At 37.7% G+C, this 21,028-nt stretch overlaps 1 long non-coding RNA gene across 2 annotated transcripts in view; it reads right to left on the reverse strand.

Annotated features, from left to right (window-relative positions):
• Positions 1-237: 237 nt before the first annotated feature.
• Positions 238-21,028, reverse strand: part of LOC129626610 (uncharacterized) — a 29,716-nt gene continuing 8,925 nt past the window's right edge. The window contains exons 2-5 of one of the 2 annotated variants that reach the window (XR_008702082.1): positions 10,701-10,875; positions 8,265-8,405; positions 6,306-6,422; positions 238-3,830 (exon numbers count right to left, since the gene is read on the reverse strand). This is a non-coding gene — a long non-coding RNA (uncharacterized LOC129626610). The remainder of the gene's footprint in view (positions 3,831-6,305; positions 6,423-8,264; positions 8,406-10,700; positions 10,876-21,028) is intronic. The other variant, XR_008702081.1, reaches the window with a different exon arrangement.

The following is a 21,028-nucleotide window of genomic DNA, read 5'->3' on the forward strand; positions in this document are numbered from 1 at the left end:
CAAGCATTAAATGAGAAAATGCAAGTAAGTCATTTAGAATCATGACTGGCACACACTGAACATTCAGTTAATGATGGCTTTTATGATAATTATCTTATTGGATTCCAGACAATCAACGTCTCTATTCTCACTTAGGTTTAAATCTGTTTAGAGAGAATTGGTTAGTTACTCAATTACATATGTTTATAAATTTCCTGTACATATTTCTAAGCAAATATTAAATAATAGAAGAAAAGGAGAAGTAAGCATGGGCAAAACAATGATATAGTAAATGCTTCCACTTTTCCCAGAAATATGTGATGTGACACTACAAAGTCAAAGTAGCTCAAAGTGTTCTTGACTGGAATTAAGAGGCATGAGGTTGTAGAGGGATAAGGGCACAGCCAAGCCAAGCAAAATGAGTGGGCTACCTTAACATTTCCATGAAAAATTTATTGTACATTAAGTTAATGTGTTAATTTTCATATTAACGTACCATTCTATAAGAGGTAATTTAAAGAGTTATTTAGGATCTGTGATGAATATTATTCTGTTAAAAATAATTATAAACCTTTCTTATGATATCTTCTCTCTGGGAGAATTTTACTTTCTATTTCACTGACATCAGGTTTGTCCATGTGTTTGACTTCAGCCAATGAAATGTGAATGGATGTGATATGAGACTTGGCAAAAATTTAAGAGCCAAGAGTAGTTGTAAGATTTCTCTTCTTTCCTCTGTTGTAAGATTTGTACTGTCTCAAATAGAGGCTGTTCCTTGAGTTCAGGTCTGAAAATGGACACAATATGGAACAGAACTTCAAACAACTTGCAGTAGACAGGTTTCCTATAAAGAAATTAGCCTTTGTTATTATAAGTCATACAGACTTTGGGGTTAATTATTGCTATAATTTTGTCTAAGGGAAAAAATATTCTTCCAAAACAGTTTAAGTGTTGTTCATGGTAAAAGGATATTTTAATAATGCAAATGCATAATTTTATAGGATTATTAAAAATGTGTATGCACTTTTATGTGCTATAAGAGGGAGGAGCTCAAGACGGTGGAGTGGGACTTATTCCAGGGACACAAAGATGGTTCAATATCCTCAAATCAACCAATGTATTAGACTGCATTAACAAAAGGAAGGATAAAAGTCACATGATTATCTCAATAGATGCAGAAAAAGCATTTCACAAAATTCAAAATCCATTCATGATAAAAACTCCCCAACAAAGTTGGTATAGAGAAAACATATCTCAACATAATGAAAGTCATTTATGGCAAATTCACAGCTAACACCACATTCAGTGGTGAAAAGGTAAAACCTTTCCTCTAAATTTAAGAATAAGACAAGGATGACCACTCTCACCACTTCTATTTAATAGAGTTTTGGAAGTCCGAGTTATGCAATCTGTTAAAAAAGAAATATAAAAGGCATTCAAATTGGAAGGGAAGAATTAAACTGTTCACTATTTGCAGATGGCATGACACTTTATATACAAAACCCTAAAAGTCTCCCCCAGAAACTATTAGAATTAATAAATGAATTTAGTAAAGTTGCTGGGTAAAACATAAATATACAGAAATCTGTTGCTTTTCTGTACACTGGTAATGAACTATCAGATAAAGCAATGAAATGCATGAAAAATCATATCAGAAACAAAAAATACCTAGGAGTAAACTTAATCAAGGAGATGAAGGAACTAAATTTTGAAAAGTATAAAACAATGATGAATGAAATTGAAGATGGTACAAAGAAATGGAAAGATATTTTGTGTTTATAGATTGGAAGACTTAATATTGTTAAAGTGACCATATTATTCAAAGCTATCTACAGATTTACTTCAATCTCTATCAAATTACCCATGGCATTTTTCACAGATCTAAAACAAATTATGCTAAAATTCATATGAAACCATGAAAGACCCAAAATAGCCAGAGCATTTTTGAGAAAAAAAAAAAAGAACAAAGTTGGAAGCATCATTCTCCCTGACTTCAGTCTATACTACAAACCTATAGTAATCAAAACAGCCTGATACTGGCACAAAACCAGATATATAAATCAGTGGAATATAATTGAGACCCTAGAAATAAACCCACACACTTAGGTTACTTAATTTACAACAAAGGAGGAAAAAAGATACAAAGGACAAAAAAACAGTCTCTTCAATCAGTGGTGCTGGGAAAACTAGACAGGTAGGTACATATAAAAGAATGAAATATAACATTTTCGTTGTACAGAAATAAACTCAAGATTATTAAAGACCTAAATGTAAGACCTGATGCCATAAAAATCTTAGAAGAGAACACAGGCAAAACACTCTTTGACATAAATCCTAGCAATGTTTTTTTGGATCTGTCTCCTAAAGCAAAAGAAACAAAATACTTAACTATACTTAAAACTCTTGCACAGCAAAGAAAACCATGGACAAAACAAGAAGACTGAATGGGAGAAAATATTAGCAAATGATATGACTGATAAGAGGTTAATATCCAAAATACACAAACAGTTCATACAACTCAATATCAAAAAAAAAAAAAAAAGAAAGAAAACCCAGATGATCAGATATTTTTCCAAGGAAGATATACAGATGGTGAAGAGGTGCATGAAAAGATGCTCAATATCACTAACCATCAGAGAAATGCAAATCAAGCCCACAGTGAGATATCACTTCACACCTGTGCAAATGGCTATCATCAAAAAGTCTGTAAATAACAAATGGCTAGACTGTGCTTAGTGAAATAAGTCAGAGAAAGATACTGTATGTTATCACTTATATGTAGACTCTAAAAAATATATAAATGAATTTAACAAAACAGAAACAGACTCACAACTATAGAGAATTGATGGTAGGAAGAAATCTTTAGTTATGACTCTATCAGAACCACCATCTATGAGGTTATTTTTATCATGATATAAATTGTAACAAATTCTTTCTCACAGACTGGACTTACAGATGATCCAAATGGAAAATCATGTGAGAAATCAGCCTGAAAGCACTAGAGGGAGGATGGATCAGAGGGGATGGGGAAGGAGAAAGAGAAAGTAAAGAGAACCAGAGCGAGAAAGAGAAATAGAGAAAGAATGGGGACAAGGGGAGGTTTTAGGCATCTATTAGAAAAAGCAGAAGAAAAATTCCTGGAGAATCAAGTCATTCTGCCCTTCTTAGAGCAAAAGACCAGAAATAGCATTCATCTATGGAAATAAAGGTCAAAGAGTGCATATAATCTGTACCAGTCAAGCAGCTAGAGGGAAATGGGGTTCTAATTCCCACATTTGGTCCAGCGGAAGGGAGTGCTTTTCTCCTCTGAAACTGCTTTAACTCCATGTTTGTTGAAGCCGCACCTGCCTTTGTGTGAGTTCTGCAGAGCCCCTCTCCCTCTGCGTTTGTTTACTGTCCCCTCCTCTGCAGGCCACATGGCATTTTCCTTTACTTACAGGAGTCCTAAAGACCCGAAACAGCAGCAAGCAGATTAAAAATTAATAAAAGTCTCAGAGGGAGAGTACCAAGAGGCGGCTGGCTCTGTGATCGGCAATTTTTTGAGGTTCTTTAAATATCCAATTATTTTCAGGACCCCTACAGAACAGAAACTACAGGACATGGGAAATAGATTTTCAGGCTGGAGGGAATATATTTTTAAGCAAAAATTCTTTTAACTTGGAGAAGAGAAGAATTATGTTTTATAGTATTGCTCTTCATTGCCAACACCTCTCCCCCTAATCTCTACCAATTTTTTTTTTCGCTCTTTTATAGTTTCCGGTGATGCACCCAGCAGGAGTGAGGAGAATTTATCTTCAGGATAAACTTCATTATTCTACAGTGTCTCTTCATTTGCCCAGGAGGTAAGGATGCTGTGTAGGGAAGGAAAAAAAAAAAAAGGCAAAAACAAACAAACAAAAAAAGGCAGTAAATGAATTAAAATCAGGCCTGAGAATATTTGATGATATATTACATCCCAGCTCAAACAGGAAGAAAATTTAAATCTGACATGTCAAGGAATTGAGCACACGTTTTTAGATTACTATGTTTCTTTGGATGAAAAACACTTTCTTAAAGAGCCTAATGAATGTACCAAGCCATAAAATGACCTCTAAATACTGTAAAAACAAATCTATAGGAAATATTTCTCTACCACTTTCATTTTGAATTTCCTAAAACCTATATTGTGGTTAGTAAAATATTTATGCATTGCACTCCAGAAACATATTATTTATGATGCGCAATCAGGAAAGATTGCATCTGATGACCACATTTTCATTTAGCCATGGGAAGGAACAAATTGTAGTTGAATTACAAACACGGAAACCAATCAGGCAGGGTGCAAATAATTTGTTCAGCCTGAGACAGAGTTGTCAGGAAGCAGCGCTGTAATGTGATTCAGAGGAGAATCTGTGTTATCATTACCTTCCAACAGGTTGTCAGAAATCAGCAGACTGAAAGGGAGTTTTCAGCAAAGGCAGGAAAGATAAATCCAGGATAGAAAAAGATAATAATTTTTTTTTTTAAGAAATGTAGTGTTAATGGAATGCTGAATTATTAGCATTGCAGAAAGAAACAAATGTAAATTTTGGTACCTAGCAGAGTCAATTGACTATGACTTTTTTATACTGTGTGTGTTATTTTTCAATCAAATCTAATGTTCCTTTCCACCAGTAACTGTTAGCTTTAAAAAAGCAGAAACCTCAGGAGATCTGAATTATGTGTTCAGAATTGTCTATTAGGTCTTACTGTAAATCACTTAGCTGTATGAAACAAGACCTTTGTACGCCATTCTCCTGCCATAAGAAAAAATTATTATGTATACATTCTTGCATGCTACAATTGTAAATTGGATGGCGAAATAGCTTAGGGGAGCAAAACTAGAGAATAAGGGAACTTAACTACAAAATAATATCCCACTTAACATTATTGACCATGTATGGAGAACTTGAGTAAGGAAAAAATTACTTGGAACTCTGATTGGTTATGACTTACATGACTCATGCTTCCTCTTTCTCTTGCTTTGGCTTTTGTTTTGTTTTGTTGCTTTTGTTAATTGTACTCTTTATTTTTGGTTCACCACAGTATCCTTCTCACCAGACAAAAACAAACCACATTTATTAGTTGAAAAGTGATTACCCATAGGCGATAATATGTCAGTCTATTGCTCAAAAAGGCTTCCCTGATAGCTCTGTTGGTAAAGGATCCGCCTGCAATGCAGGAGAACTGGGTTCAATTCCAAGGTTGGAAAGATCTGCTGGAAAAGGGATGTTACCCACTCCAGTATTCTTGGGCTTCCCTTGTGGCTCAGCTGGTAAAGAATCTGCCTGCAATGCGGGAGACCTGGGTTTGATCCCTCGGTTGGGAAAATCCCTAGAGAAGGGAAAGGCTACCCACTCCAGTATTCTGGCCTGGAGAATTCCATGGGCTGTATTGTCCATGGGGTTGCAAAGAGTCAGACACGACTGAGCCACTTTCACTTTACTTCCATTGCTCAAAAAATGTCAGTGGCTCCCTGTTGCCTATAATGTCAAAAAAATGTTTTCAGTGTAGCATTCAAGGACCTTCATAGTCTGTCCCCAAACTGCATGATAGAAAACATAAATAGTCTTGGAAGTCTGAATGTCAAGTCCTCACTACTGGGCAATTGGATCAGATTTGGCAATATACTTTGTCTGCATCCAGCGACCGGCAGAGTTTCTGTGAAGGATATGGCACAATCTACTCAGGTGTTTTCTGACTGTGATATTAGCACCAAAGCGATAGCCTGAACTTCAGCCTCTGTCATTCTTATGATTGATCCTTCTTCTCTTTGTGTGTTTCCAGTTATCAGGGAAGTCTGATTTTCTTTTCTCAGTGTTCCAAGCTTCTAGCTGCTTTCCAGTATACAACAAAAATTTCTGGACTCTTATTGCTAAATCTTGCCTCATTCTGTTCTAAGTTCACAAACTGTTTTTTCTTCTTGTACCATGTCTTTTCCAATAGCTAGCGTTAGACTAGTAATTTAAATCAGGAAGAAAGGCCACACTCATGGCATAGGGCCATTCCCAAATTGAGACCTAACTTCCATATTTAGACTTTGGTAGTGGCATTTTGAAATCAGTAGGTGTCTAAGGTATGCCACTGAGGACTGTAAAAGTTTTTACCATAAAAAGCTTTTAGAAGAGTAAGTGCTCAATGGTGTTTAATAAGCGCTTTCTATTATCATTGATGTTGACTTATGAGCTCTAGACTCAGGCAGCGCTTTTTCAAGGATAACCTTAAGATGATGGACAGAGAAGGAAAAGTCCAAAGCATCGATAATTACAATACCTGGAGAAGAAAAATCCTTGTTTGGGATAACTCACCTGGCATCCTTACAAATATCGACTCTGAAAAACAGGGTCAGTGGAGACTGAGGAATGAATGCGTTTTCCTCCGTCCAGAAATATTTCCATGTCACTTGTCTCCAGAGAACCAGAATACTAAGAGAGAGAGATTAGACAAAACATCAGAAACTTGTGACTTAAGACTCTAGGGGAGAAAACATTTCAGAATATCCAGAAATTAATGATGAAAGAACAGTACTGTGAAGCTCCTCTGGGATGAAGAGGAAGCCTTCAGAAGATACTTGATGTGTTTCCCTTTATAAGAAAAAGGTAGAAGGGGAAAGGAGGTAACACTTTGATCAGCTGGAAAAAAAATAGTTTAGCAGTCATATCTTGCAAACACACCTGGCCTCTTCAATATAAGTGCATTACTAAGTGTCCATCAATGCTGACAAATTTAAATAAGACTAACCATGGTGATAAAAGGAGAGATGTGTAAGTATGGGGAAGTGTGTATTACCTATTTGCTATATTTAAGCAGTTTACCCAACATCTATAGATGTTTCAACATAGAAAAATAATATTTTCAGGCTTCTTAGACATATTGATTGGTTATTTATTTTTTTCATTTTATTTTTTAAGTTATGAAAGTATAGTAACACATTTACAGGAGACTTGGAAAATACAGAACAAGATCACATATAGTTCCACTATATATTACAATTATTTTTTAAGTAGATAGATTAAGACTTTTTAATTGGAGTTTCAAGATGAAACTCTCAAATATTAGTAGAATGAAAATACAGAGAAGTAGAAGGATATAGTAGACCTGAAAATCACTGTGAACCAATTCAGCATAATCAAGATTTATATAATTTTCACACAGCAGTAGGATACAAATTCTATTCAAGTTTCCATAGACTGTAAACTAGGAGACACTGAAACATATCCAGAGACATAAAACAAAGGGCAAAACTATCATGGTCTAAAATTTTTGAAATCATATAGAATCTGTTGATTGGTTATTTCAATCAAATTGTTATTGTCACAGATTTTTCCCTAAAGAATTGCCTGAAATTCTCCTATTTCCTTTCTTTCTGTATCTTTCTTTCTGTTCCCTCTGTCATTTTGTCATGCATTTAAGCAAACTCAAAGCATTTATCCTTATTTAAGGCAGCATTCTACATGTGTGAGGCATGCAGTTCTTCACCTGAGATACCACTTTAAGCAAGAGTCATGGCTGCCAAAGTTACAGGTAATTCAGTGCTTCAAGAACTGATTCATAATGATACTGGAAGGTCTCTTTAATCCCAGACTTCATGAAAACAACTAAAAGATTTCTTGGAAATGGCTGAAACCTTACACACTCATCCACTTTATACCAAATGTTTTCTATGTGCCCTAGAAGACAGTTAAACTCCAGCAATGTAAGAAGATGATAATGCATCTTTCCTGGCTTCTAAAGGGTCGCAGTTTGGTTGCACGGTTAGTGAAGTAAAGCTGAGATATGAACCTAGGATTTCTGAGGATAAATTTAGGGCTGTTTAGAATGAAAATAATTTCAGTGAAATATTTGTCTTAGGGAAATTTGGGGGAACCACCAGAACATCCATTCTGAACTCATATCAACATCAGGTCGTCATCAGAGGGTTTGGAATGATTCTTCTTGACCAGATAGCACAGATGGCATGCTTTGATAGATGAAAGAATTCAGGTAGCCTATGTAACCCAACTACTTTGTGCCTAGTGCTACACAGAGTCACATTAAAAAAAAAAAATTAGTCCAGCAACTAAGAATAACTCAAAAGCAATATTTAGTGAAGTATGTCTCAAAAAAGGCAGTAGAAGCAGAAGTTTTAAAGGGGTAAATACTTTGAAGGGGTAAATTCTTTGAAGCTAGCAAATCTTTAAAAATCCCCTTCTCCCACACCACTTCCTTTCAGTTTCTCTTTCTCTCCATAGTTGTCACAAATCTCTTGTTTCCCCAACAACACACACCTCAAAAACTTCCATCCTCCTCAGGCTTGCCTGTCTGGCTCAGGTCTTTTCTTTTTTCTTTTTTTTCTTTTCTTTTTTTTTGTGTTATCCTTTGTCTTTTGTCCTGATTCGTACATAAGTAAAGGAGAATCCAGAATTGACCTAACAAATAATACATTATTTGTTAATACATCTCTGAAGAGGGAGAGAGAAGATGGCAAATGCTTATACTTTGATGTCATTCCTTTTATCCCCTTCACACTCAGACTTTAAAAAATGGAGTTAATATTGCATCCCACACCTTCAGAAAGGTGCTAAAAAGCCCTGCTTTTTAACTCACATAACAAATTGCTGTTCTGAGTCACCTAGAACATAGCTGTTAAGCTTGGATGTACAATAGATTCACTGGGAGCTTACTAACATCTTCAGTAGCAGCTGGTTTTCACAGAAAATATGAGCAAATAAGATCTCCCAGTATGGACTTCAGTAGGTAGTGTACTGGGAGGTGAATGGCATGTGAGAGAAAATTTTACTCACTTCCCTGTCTCTTAGGGACCCTTGAGCCACAAGTTAAATCTATTCTAAAGGGAAGGTGGATGGTGGACTTTTGTGATTAAAGCTTAAGAACAACCTGGACAGAATATAGATTGTTTTAATAATCATAATGCTTAAAGTGGCTGCTAACCAGCGGGGAAGGAAGATTCAACAGAGCAGTTAACAGTAACTATGAGCAGAAGACATTTCATGTGTTTACACCTTGCAGAATTGAAGTTGCTCTGTCAGCAGGCAAAATATTCTTCCCGTATACCATGGTGTTTACTCTGTGTGTGTGTGTGCGTGTGTGAACATTTGACAAGATAAAACCTCTCCTACTTCTCTTCTTGAAAAGAAAAAGGCTATATTCTTTTTTTCTTTCAGCTGAATTTACAAGAACTTTTCAAGTTTCAAAACAAGATGCCAATTTTTGAGTGGAAATGCTGTAAATTCATCGATTTTTAGGAACTTGGACATCTTTGCGGTGACCACTTTTCAACCAGAAACACGTTAGTGCTCTCCTTTTATCAGACCCTCATTATATCTCTACACAATTGCTTTTTAGCTACATTCTTCACATTTGAGAATTCATTTATTCATTCATTAAATAGTGATTGAACATTTTCCACATGCTAAGCACTGTTTTAGAAACCGAAGATATGAAATTGAAGAGACTCCACATGATCCTTGCCCTGATGGAGCTTAAATCCTACCGAAAGGAAACAGAGCATAAAAGGAAAGCAAAGAGAGAGTTGTTTTTGATGGTCATGCCTAGGAATTTTATATATCTTTGTACTGAAAATGTGTATGTATATTTTGAATTATTTCCTTAGGATAGAATTTTGGAGGTTAAATTCTTATATCTAAGATTATGAAAATGGATAAAGTTTAAACATATAGGAATTCTTTATAGAAGTAACCAGTTGTGACTAGATGGCACTACAGGTCACATTTCTTCAAGCCTCAAAGAGCCTTCAGGATTTTCAGGGCAGAAAATCAGAGAAGATGTAGAAGAAAGGAAGCCACATTTGAAGAAAGGTGTTGGTAATGACTGGAGGTGAGGGAATTTGATCAGAGATGTGGACTTAATGATGACATATCCAAGTTACGGAATCCTGAGAGGGTCCTGCTCTGCCCTTCACATACCACACCCCTAAGAAATGCAACAATGTACCATACGATTTCCCTACTCAGAAGAGGTTCAGAAATATTCTCTTGCTGCCATAGCACCTGGAGGGCAACCCTGTGGCCACAGTAACTCAAGTTCAAAGGGAACCCTCAGGGGGCCTGTAGAGACAGAAACAAATTGAGAGGAAGAAGCTTCTGAAACACAGCAGAAGAATAACACTGTGCCATTTGTTTAGTAGTAATTAAGATTTGTCCACGCTGTCCTGCACATTCAAGACCTCGGAGATTAAAGTAATGTTAATGGAGGTGCTCACACAACCTGGATCTCTGTTAGGATCACTGACTTAGCCTCTGACAACAGCTAAATCACTCCTTGGAAATCAATCAATATTTCCATTCCGATGCTTATAAAAATGCTCCTGATGTTTACTATGTTCTGATGTATTCACTTGATGCTACAGTAAGTATTTGACAGATCATTAGAACTTCCTTAGAAATATGGGGAGTGCCTGGAGTTGGCCGCCACAACAAAGCCTGCTTTACCTATAATGCAATTCAGGTTTCCTGGGAAATCGACCCTGAAGCATTGATTTGTGTGCAGGAAATTGACTGGGTGGTGCTGTTAGGGTGAATACCTGTGGCCAAGTGAAGGCAAACAGGCAAGTTGAAAGAGAAGTAGTTAGAACCTTGGCTGATTCCATAAGGAGGCAGTTGAGGGGTTCTGGAGCTGGGTGGCCCTACAGAGTTGTCCCATCCTGAAGCAAGGAGGGTAGTCCTTTACACCTCTGCACTGACCTGTCGTTGGATGTCCACTGAGCTTGGATGAGTGGGCTCTCTTCAGCTGGTGGCAGTGCTCAGAGAGGGGTGGAAGGAGAGCTGTCAGCAGTCAACATTCCTGGCATCTGGGGGGTAATTTATCTTGGTCCTGAAGGGAGGGAGGTGGTGGCATATTGCAGCATCCACTGCGTATCTTAAAAAAGAGAAAGCTGCAAGTTTTCATTGCTTTCCTCTTCCTTGCGTTTCACTCATGTCTGTGAAGTTGACACTACTTGTTCTGTCTTCTGCAGCCTCTGCTCCCAGGACTAGCCCTGAACCTATGGAATTTAAGATTCTACTCTTTAATTAAAACAAAGAACTATGGAAGTCCATTGTAGATGTTGATGTGGTGTGATTTATGCCCAAGACTTTTTCAATCTCATTTTCTGGTACCCATAATTACTATTACTATTGTGGATGTTTGACCCCAAATGTTTTCCCCTGGGTTTTATAAATGTTGTCTCTAGTCCAAAATAATATAGTATAGAGAAGAGGTATAAGAACCTGACCAGGGCTTCAATCCCATTTTGTCACTTACTGGCTCTGTAACATTGGCAATTCATTCACCCAATCATGGTTTTTTCCAACTGTAGAATTCCATAATAATAATGATTTTAATAGTTAGCCCAGGATTTTATAAGATGACATCCGTGACCCAGATGAAAGCTTTCTAACCCTTGAGAAGTAATGATAAAAATGAAAAATAATCATTATAACAGAATCCAGTATTTCCAAATGCTTTCTGAATACCTTATGCAGTACCAAGAGCTTTGTATTGGTTACCTATTTAATCTTCAAACAAAACCCATAGGATGTGGTTATTTTATGGCTAATACCAAATCATTTAACAAGTGGATAAAAAAATATTTGAGAAGTGATAAGTTACAAATCAATCAGAATGAATACAATTGAAACAGCTATCAGGATGGGCTGTTATATTTTTATATACCCACTTTACAGATAGGGATATTGAGACATAGAAACGTTAGTTGGCCTAAGAACGCATGGCCTGTAGGTGGCAGAGATGGGTTTAAATAGACTGACTTCCCAAACTATAAAGTTAAAGGTCGTTTTTCGTTGTTGTTGTTTGTTTGATACTATCTCCAAATCACAAGTTCTAGCTAGAGTTGCTTTAAATCTTTAATTTTATTACCCTAGGAAACCTTAAGCCCTCCTGATCTCTCAATATAGCTCTGATCCAACAGATACATCCATCAAAGTTATTTTCTTTCTAAAAACAGCCAGACCTTTCACCAAATACAACTGCCAAGGTTTATTGGACTAAAGGCTAATGTTGTGAGTCACTCTGAGCCAAAGTGATTTTTGTAATTATATAAGATAATAGTAACTATTAAGAGTGATTTTGGTAAAAGCAAGCTAAAAATTGAGTTTATTTAAATAGTTCAATCAGGAGTGACATTTGAATCCAGATTTGGGAAGAAAGTGACTCTGAGGGTCTGCAAAAGACTGAGGGTGACTTGAGTGACAAAGAAACCTTCAATAATAAAGTGACATGAAATACCATAACCTTGTCAATTCCATTGCACACAGCCTCTTTGACAATGGTGGAACCAGAAATTAACACAGAAGGCTGTTGCCTGAGGCAAAATAGATTGATTCAGTTTCAGAAAGCAAAACAGAGCATCATGATGGAGGCACTGGGTAAATAGAGAAAAGATGCACTTTTTTTATTACTTTAACTGAAAGAAACACAAAAACTGGAATTCCTAGAGAAGCAGTCCCTGGAAACCACAGATGGCATCTCTACAGCCACTCTAAGATACTTGTGCCAATTATTCTGGAGTAGAATTGTGGTGTGTGTGTGTGTGTGTGTGTGTGTAGTGAGTGGTATTTATATGGTGTACAGTATGTAGGTACCTATGTGTATATATGTATGTAGTTTGGTGGTAGTGGTGATGGAAGATGTGAAAGTAAGTTAAATAAGTTAAACTTACTTGAACACATTCATATATACAAATACATATCATAAAGTCACAAATGAAAGACTGAATCCTTGAATCCATACATGGCAAATTCCACTATATATGTAAACTTTCACCTTCACGTCCCTCTGTGTCTAAATCCAAACACTTCCTGCATTTTCTTTGACTGCTTTGACCTTGGCCACTTGTGCCTCTGACCTCCCTCGCTCAACACTTTATCTCCTGCTCATGCCTTTTCTGTCTCCTGAGAAACCTGAGTGCAAACCATAGGAATCCCACTGATGCTACAGTTACAGGCTGGCTTCCATGATGCAGAGTTAAGACATACAGAGAGAGGATTGGGGGATAGAGTAGGAAAAAAATATTCAGCAGATCTACCATGTGCCAGATCTGTGATATGTACTAAAAACACACAGTTGTGTGAGGCATCCTTGTCTTCAGGGAGCTTACAGTCTAGTGAGAGAGAATTGTATCATCCCGTGGAATGTGTAATGAGAGCTATAAGAAGTGGTTGTCCTGGAAACACAGAGGAGCCCACCAGGCAGAATAGAGGTTAGGCATTGGCACTAATGAGTGGCTGAATGCAGTGAAATGCTAGATCTGAGCCGTAGAGGAGCTCATCAAGCAAAGGGAGCTGGTGCAGCAGGGATGAAGGTGCAGTTTGCCCCGCTGAGAGAATGCTATAAGCCAAGGCCTCAAACAATCTGTTTGGTGTTTAATCAATAAAGTCACAAACCATGGGTCTTAGTCTTAGAGTGGTGAGATCTGACAAACATGAAATCCATGACATCAAAGCCAATTTTAAAATAATGTAAGTTATCTGCTTATATTTCTTGAACACCATGGGGAAGCCTCATGCTGGAACTCAATAGTTTCCAGAATATTTCACAATATGTATTTTTTTCTCTCACCTTTAAGACTCTCACACCACAGGTGTTCCAAAACCTGTCCTAAACAAACAAAATTAAAGAAAGGAAAAATCATCCCAACTGTATTAAGCAGGATACTTTCCATTACAGCTGGCCCAAACCAACTCCTTCTCCCTCAAATGAAGGGGAATTAATTAGCTCCTATTCCCTGGTGGCTCAGTTGATAGAGAATCTGCCCACAATGCAGGAAACCTGAGTTCAATCCCTGGGTTGGGAAGAGCCCCTGGAGAAGGGAACAGCTACCCACTCCAGTATTCTGACCTGGAGAATTCCATGGACTGTATAGTCCACGCGGTTGCAAAGAGTCAGACTCGACTGAGCGATGTTCACTTTCGTAACTGACATACCGGGACCCAGGTGAATTAAACAGGTTGAATGTGATCCTCCTGACCCTCTCTATGCTGGTTCCATTCCCAGGTGGCCTCTCACCTTAGAATGGTGAGATGGAGTGGTGGTTCTAGGCTTCAGCCCCCCATTTTGGATCCAAAAGACAGAGACCATTTTCCTTAAGCTGTTCAGAGAGCTGGGATTTCTCAAACATCTGACTCACGTCACATGTTTATCTCTGAATCACTGTAGATAAGCAGATAAGTTTACTTTCCAAGTAAGGATTTCAACCCTACCTGAACCACATAAAATGGGAACCAGGGATGATTCACCTGCAAAAAAAAGTTTGGACATATTTTTCTGAAGAAGTGGGAGGTATACTATCAGTTTCACCACAATAGTCAAACTCTACAGCCAGTTGTTATTTATTTTCTCCTCACTTACTTCCCAATTAACTATTATTAAATCTAAGATTTGGCTTGGAAAACCTGACACTTCTGGTGGGAGGGATGCAGATGTGGACTCAGTCCTGTGACAGCTTTGATCTTATCAAATACACTATTTCATTCCATTATTGCAGCCACACTCTGACCATAGCACTGTTTCCCAAGTTTTGTAGATGAGGAAAATAATTTTAAGAAATAAAGCAAGAGGCCTAATGTCTATGCCCAAACCACCAATGCTGAAGAAGCTGAAATTGAAGAATACCTACAAAGAAGACCTACAAGACCTTCTAGAACTAACACCCAAAAGAGATATCCTTTTCATCATAGAAGACGAATGCAAAAGTCAGAAGTCAAGAAATACCTGGAGTAACAGGCAATTTGGCCTTGGAGTACAGAATGAAGCAGGGCAAAGGCTAATAGAGTTTTGCAAGAGAATGCACTGGTGATAGCAAACACCCTCTTCCAACAACGTAAGAGAAGACTCTACACATGGACATCACCAGATGGTCAATAACAAAATCAGATTAATTGTATTCTTTGCAGCCAAAGATGAAAAAGCTCTATACAGTCAGCAAAAACAAGACTGGGAGCTGACTGTGGCTCAGATCATGAACTCCTTATTGCCAGATTCAGACTTAAATTGAAGAAAGTAGGAAAAACCACTAGACCATTCAGGTATGACCTAAATCAAATCCCTTATGATTATACAGTGGAAGTGAGAAATAGATTCAAGGGATTAGATCCGATAGACAGAGGGCCTGAAGAACTATGGATGGAGGTTCGTGACATTGTACAGGAGGCAGTGATCAAGACCATCCCCAAGCAAAAGAAATGCAAAAAGGCAAAATGTTTGTCTAAGGAGGCTTTACAAATGGTTGAGAAAAGAAGAGACGCTAAGGACAAAGGAGAAAAGGAAAGATATACCCATTTGAATGCAGAGTTCCAAAGAATAGCAAGGAGAGACAAGAAAGCCTTCCTCAGTGATCAATGCAAAAAAAAAATAGAGAAAAACAGTAGAATGTGAAAGACCAGAGATCTCTTCAAGAAAATTAGAGATAGCAAGGGAATATTTCATGCAAAGATGGGCACAGTAAAGGACAGAAATTGTATGGACCTAACAGGAGAAGGCAATGGCACCCGACTCCAGTACTCTTGTCTGGAAAATCCCATGGATGGAGGAGCCTGGAAGGCTGCAGTCCATGGGGTCGCTGAGGGTCAGACATGACTAAGCGACTTCACTTTCACTTTCCACTTTCATGCATTGGAAAAGGAAATGGCAACCCACTCCAGTGTTCTTGCCTGGAGAATCCCGGGGACTGGGGAGCCTAGTGGGCTGCCATCTATGCGGTCGCACAGAGTCGGACACGACTGAAGTGACTTAGCAGCAGCAGCAGCAACAGAAGCAAAAGATATAAAGAAGTGGCAAGAATACACAGAAGAACTATACAAAAATGATCTTAATGACCTAGATAAACCACGATGGTGTGATCACTCACCTAGAGCCAGACATCCTGGAATGCAAAGTCAAATGGGCTTTATGAACCATCACTATGAACAAAGCTAGTGGAGGTGATGGAATTCCAGTTGAGCTATTTCAAATTCTAAAAGATTTGAAGTTAAAGTGCTGTTAAAGTGCTGCACTCAATATGCCAGCAAATCTGGAAAACTCAGCAGTGGCCACAGGACTGGAAAAGGTCAGTTTTCATTCCAGTCCCAAAGAAGGACAATGCCAAAGAATGTTCAAACTACTGCATGATTGCACTCATCTCACACACTAGCAAATTAATGCTCAAAATTCTCCAAGCCAGGCTTCAACAATATGTGAACCATGAACTTTCGTGTGTTCAAGCTGTATTTAGAAAAGGCAGAGGAACCAGAGATCAAATTGCCAACATCTGTTGGATCACAGAAAAAGCAAGAGAGTTCCAGAAAAACATCTACTTCTGCTTTATTGATTATGCCAAAGCCTTTGTGTGGATCACAACAAACTGTGGAAAATTCTTTAAGAGACGGGAATGCCAGATCACCTGACCTGCCTCCTAAGAAATCTGTATGGAGGTCAAGAAGCAACAGTTAGAACTAAATATGTAACTATAGACTGGTTCCAAATTGGGAAAGGAGTACATTAAGGTTGTATAATGTCACCCTGCTTATTTAACTTATGTGTTGAGTACATCATATGAAATGCTGGGCTGAATGAAGCACAAACTATAGTCATTTTTTCCAGGAGAAATATCAATAACCTCAGATATGCAGATGACACCACCCTTATGGCAGAAAGTGAAGAGGAACTCAAGAGCCTCTTGATGAAAGTGAAAGAGAAGAGTGAAAAAGTTGGCTTAAAACTCAACATTCAGAAAATGAAAATCATGGCATCTGGTCCCATCACTTCATGGAAATAGATGGAGAATCAGTGTAAACAGTGAGAGACTTTATTTTCTTGGGCTCCAAAATCACCACAAATGCTGACTGCAGCCATGAAGTAAAAAGACACTTGCTCCTTGGAAGAAAAGCTATGACCAACCTAGACAGCATATTAAAAAGCAGAGACAATATTTTGCTGACAAATATCTGTCTAGTCAAAGCTCTGGTTTTTCCAGTCATCATGTATGGATGTGAGAGTTGGACTGTGAAGAAAGCTGAGCGCCGAGGAATTGATACTTTTAAACTGTGGTGTTGGAGAAGACACTTGAGAGTCCCTCGACTGCAAGAAGTTCAAACCAGTCAGTCCTAAAGGAAATCAGTCCTTAATATTCATTGGAAGGATTGATGCTGAAGCTGAAGCTCCAATACTTTGGTAACCCAATGTGAAGGCCTAACTCATTGGAAAAGACCCTGATGCTGGGCAAGAATGAAGGCAGGAGGAGAAGGGGATGGCAGAGGATGAGATGGTTTGATGGCATCACCAACTGGATAGACATGAGTTTGAGCAAGCTCCAGGAGTTGGTGATGGACACGGAAGCCTGGCGTGCTGCAGTCCATGGGGTCCCAAAGAGTCAGATATGACTGAGTGACTGAACTGAACTGAAATGTCTATGAGGTTCACAGAAGGAACTCCAAGCTTAGATTTCTATTTTCAGAAGCAATGCTTTTTCTACCATGTCAAGCTGATATAAGATTTCCTTTCTCTCTCTTTCTACCTTCTATCTCTTTTTCTCTACCTGCCTTGGTTTACGGTAAGCTAAGACCTAAATTTTTTGTCCTGTTCTTCAAATACAACAATCAAGTCTTGGCTCCACATGAAATTTACATTTCTTGTTTTCAGAATAAAGGAACACCAACAAATAAAAGATAACATCATTTTAAAACACCACCTAGAAATACTACTAATAACTAACATTAAGTAGTATTCAATTTGGGCTTCCCTGGTGGCTCTGTGATAAAGAATCTGCCTGCCAATGCAGGAGATATGGATTTGATCCCTGGGTTGGAATGATCCCCTAGAGAAGGAAATGGCAACCCACGCCAGAATTCTTGCCTTAGGAAATTCTATGGATAGAGGAGCCTGGGGGCCTACGGTCCAGGGGGTCACAAAAGAGTCAGACACAACTTAGTGACTAAACAACAAATATTCAGTTTATCTCTACATACAGATATAGCAATGAGAATAAAGACTTATTATTTTATATTCTTCATGCTTTTAAATACCGCCATTGTGGATTATTTTGCATACTATTTAAAATAAATTATTATTCTCACTTTTCTTTTAATTTAGCAAAAGGGAAGGAAACTGCTTTGACACTTAAAGATATTTCTCAGCTTCAGACAAAGCTCTATTTATTACCATATATATATATATATGAAAGTCAGTTGTGTCCAGCTCTTTGCGATCCATGTACTATAGCCTGCCAGACTCCTCTGTCCATCAGATTCTCCAGGCCAGAATACTGGAATGCTGGAGTGGGTAGCCTTTCCCTTCTCCAGGGGAATCTTCCCAACCCAGGGATCGAACCCAGGTCTCCTGTATTGCAGTTAGGTTCTTTACCGTTTGAGGCTTACAAGTCTTTAAATGCCTTTTGGTTGACAAGAGTTCATCAGTTGATTTTACCCAGGAAGGCTCATGTTTGAGAATATTTGCCTGTTGCATTGCATTTGATGTATTATTTGGCTGTGTTTAATTTTCTTTTAGAATTATATAGACTTAGCTCCATTGTCCTCTGACACTAATTGGTGAGACAGAGAACTTCGGGGGTAAGTCTGATTTTCCTCCTTATTTGCAACTTTGTCATTATGCCTGGATGCCTAGCAGGTCTATCTTGTGTAAGTCGTTATTTCTGGGAACAGGCAATATTATTTTGTTCTGAATATTCAGTTCCTCCTTTCTTTGAAGTTCTCTGTTTTACAAATTATCCTATGATTTAATGCCACCTAGTCTGAGTCTCTAAGAATTTCTCTCCTTTCATAAACAATCACCCTGATGCCACATAGCTTTCTTTTGTCACAAATGTCAATTATCTAATACTTATCTGTTTCTTTTCATTTCTAATTTATCTATCAGTTCCATATTGATATTGTTTTATTGTCCATCTTTTTTATATAATTATCTTATTTAGGCATTTTCAATAAAATATTAAATATGTAAATACATAGAATACATATTGAATATATATATTTGAAGACATATTCTTGTCTGGCATATTTTTCTCAGACTGAATTCATCTGTCTTTTTCATGTCATGTTCATTCCTTGGTTGCATATTTGACTATGTGTTTAGTTTTTGTTTTAAAAGTCATGTCATTTTGAGAATCAGTTTTCTCAAATCTGCCATGATCATCCTGGCTTTCCATTGAACTCCTAAGTTATTGGGAATCTATTTGTCTTCTTGTAGAAATATTCTGCAGTTAGATCATTCTAGTGGAAGGGAGGGGGCAATTTCTGTGAGGCTTTAGTTCCATCTTTGTTGGAGTGTTGCTTTGTTTTCTGATATATTTTAAAATATATTTTAAAATTCTCTATATCATTCACATCCCATAGTAGGAACTATATATCTCATTTCCATGTGTGGATATTCTGAAGTTTTGACCATTATCCCTGTTCCTAATGGATCTCTTAGAAAAAACATATGTATATATACATAAACATATATCTACATGTTTCTAATCCTACAGATTTGAAATGTATTTCCTTGGTGTGCCTATTAATAATTTCAGATTAAGGAGTATTGATGAGACATCTCAGAATTTTACTGACTTTGCCCATGTTCCCGTACCATACTTTTAAGCCCCAGGATTTAGAGCAGGAGCTGTCAAAAATACTTGGTGCCCTCTTTGGCAGTCACTTCTACTCTTTGTGAGCCTAATAATATATTTAGTTTCTAAGCTTACTTGCTGCTGGTGGATTTTTTTTTTTTTTTTTTTTTTTTTTGCTGACACTTTTTATTTTGTTGCTGGTGGTTGTGTTAGGTAATTGGAACTAAAATGTGTGACCCAGATTTACTCTGCCATCTAACCTACAGGTTTTCAGAGCTAAATTTCATGCTTACTTATAGTAATTATCTCAGTTCTGGTTCGTGGCAAAACTATGTCCCAGCTTCATCTATGCAGTGTTGAATCATCACAGGCCTCATCACCATTCTCATCACCATCAAATTCCATATGTGTTTAAATCAAACTTGCCTCAAATAACTGTAGGAACATGGAACTGTAGAAGGTAAGAGGGAAAACAGGTATTATCTAGTTAGGTCCTTCCAGTTTGCAGTTGAAGAAGATGGACCCAGACAAATTAAGTAGAAGTGACATTCACACAGCTGACTGTTTTCCAAGGAAGTTCTAGATTATGATTGAGACCATATCGGTATAACAGAAAGAGGACAGCTTTGGATGCAGATAAACTTATGTTTGCATCTCACCTCTGCCACATACAAGTATGTGAACTTAAGTTTTTTCATCTCCATTTATCTCATTCTTCTCATCTGTGAAAACCTTAGAGAGTTTTGAGAAAGATTTAAGGGAGTGATGATATAAAGTGTTTAGCACTGTGTCTTATATAGTAAGCTCTTAATAAATGGTGATAAGCATTATTATTGAGGGAGTTTGTAGAGCTAATTACTGGCTGTACTAACAAAACATTACTGTGAAATAAACAATCTCATAATTCAGTGGTTAAAATGACAGTAATTCCTCATTTGCCCTGTGTGTGTGGATTAGGTAGAAGTTGAGTGATCTAGACTGGGCTCAGTCAGTTCTTCTACCCTTGGCTGGGCTGCTCTACCTGTGTGTGGCCTACTGGGGTTTAGTTGATCTTGGCTGGCCTCAACTAGCCTGTTCTTTTCTTGGATGGGTTCACTCACATGCATTTAGCTTTCTGGAGGTTGGATGATTATGACTAAGCCCAGCTCAAGGTGGTTCTGTTTTATGTGTCTCTCATTGTCTCCTGAGACCAAGGAGCTAGTCCAGGTACAAAGTTCTCATGGCTGCAGCAGAGAAATAAGAGAGTAAGCAAAACTATGTGAGCTTCTTAGGGCCCAGGCTCAAAACCAGAACTCCTACCTAATGCTTTTGGCCAAAGTCAGTTTCACAGGTTAAGCCAAAGTCAAGAGACTAGAGTATGAAACAGGATGAGACAAAGAATTGTTATACAAAACACAATCCATTGTTAAGACCAAGTGAGGTCTAGAATGCTGCAGAGAGACAGACATAAAGCTTGAACTATGGAATCAAACT

Source organism: Bubalus kerabau, chromosome 14 (genome assembly GCF_029407905.1).
Source record: "Bubalus kerabau isolate K-KA32 ecotype Philippines breed swamp buffalo chromosome 14, PCC_UOA_SB_1v2, whole genome shotgun sequence".
NCBI lineage: Eukaryota > Metazoa > Chordata > Mammalia > Artiodactyla > Bovidae > Bubalus > Bubalus kerabau.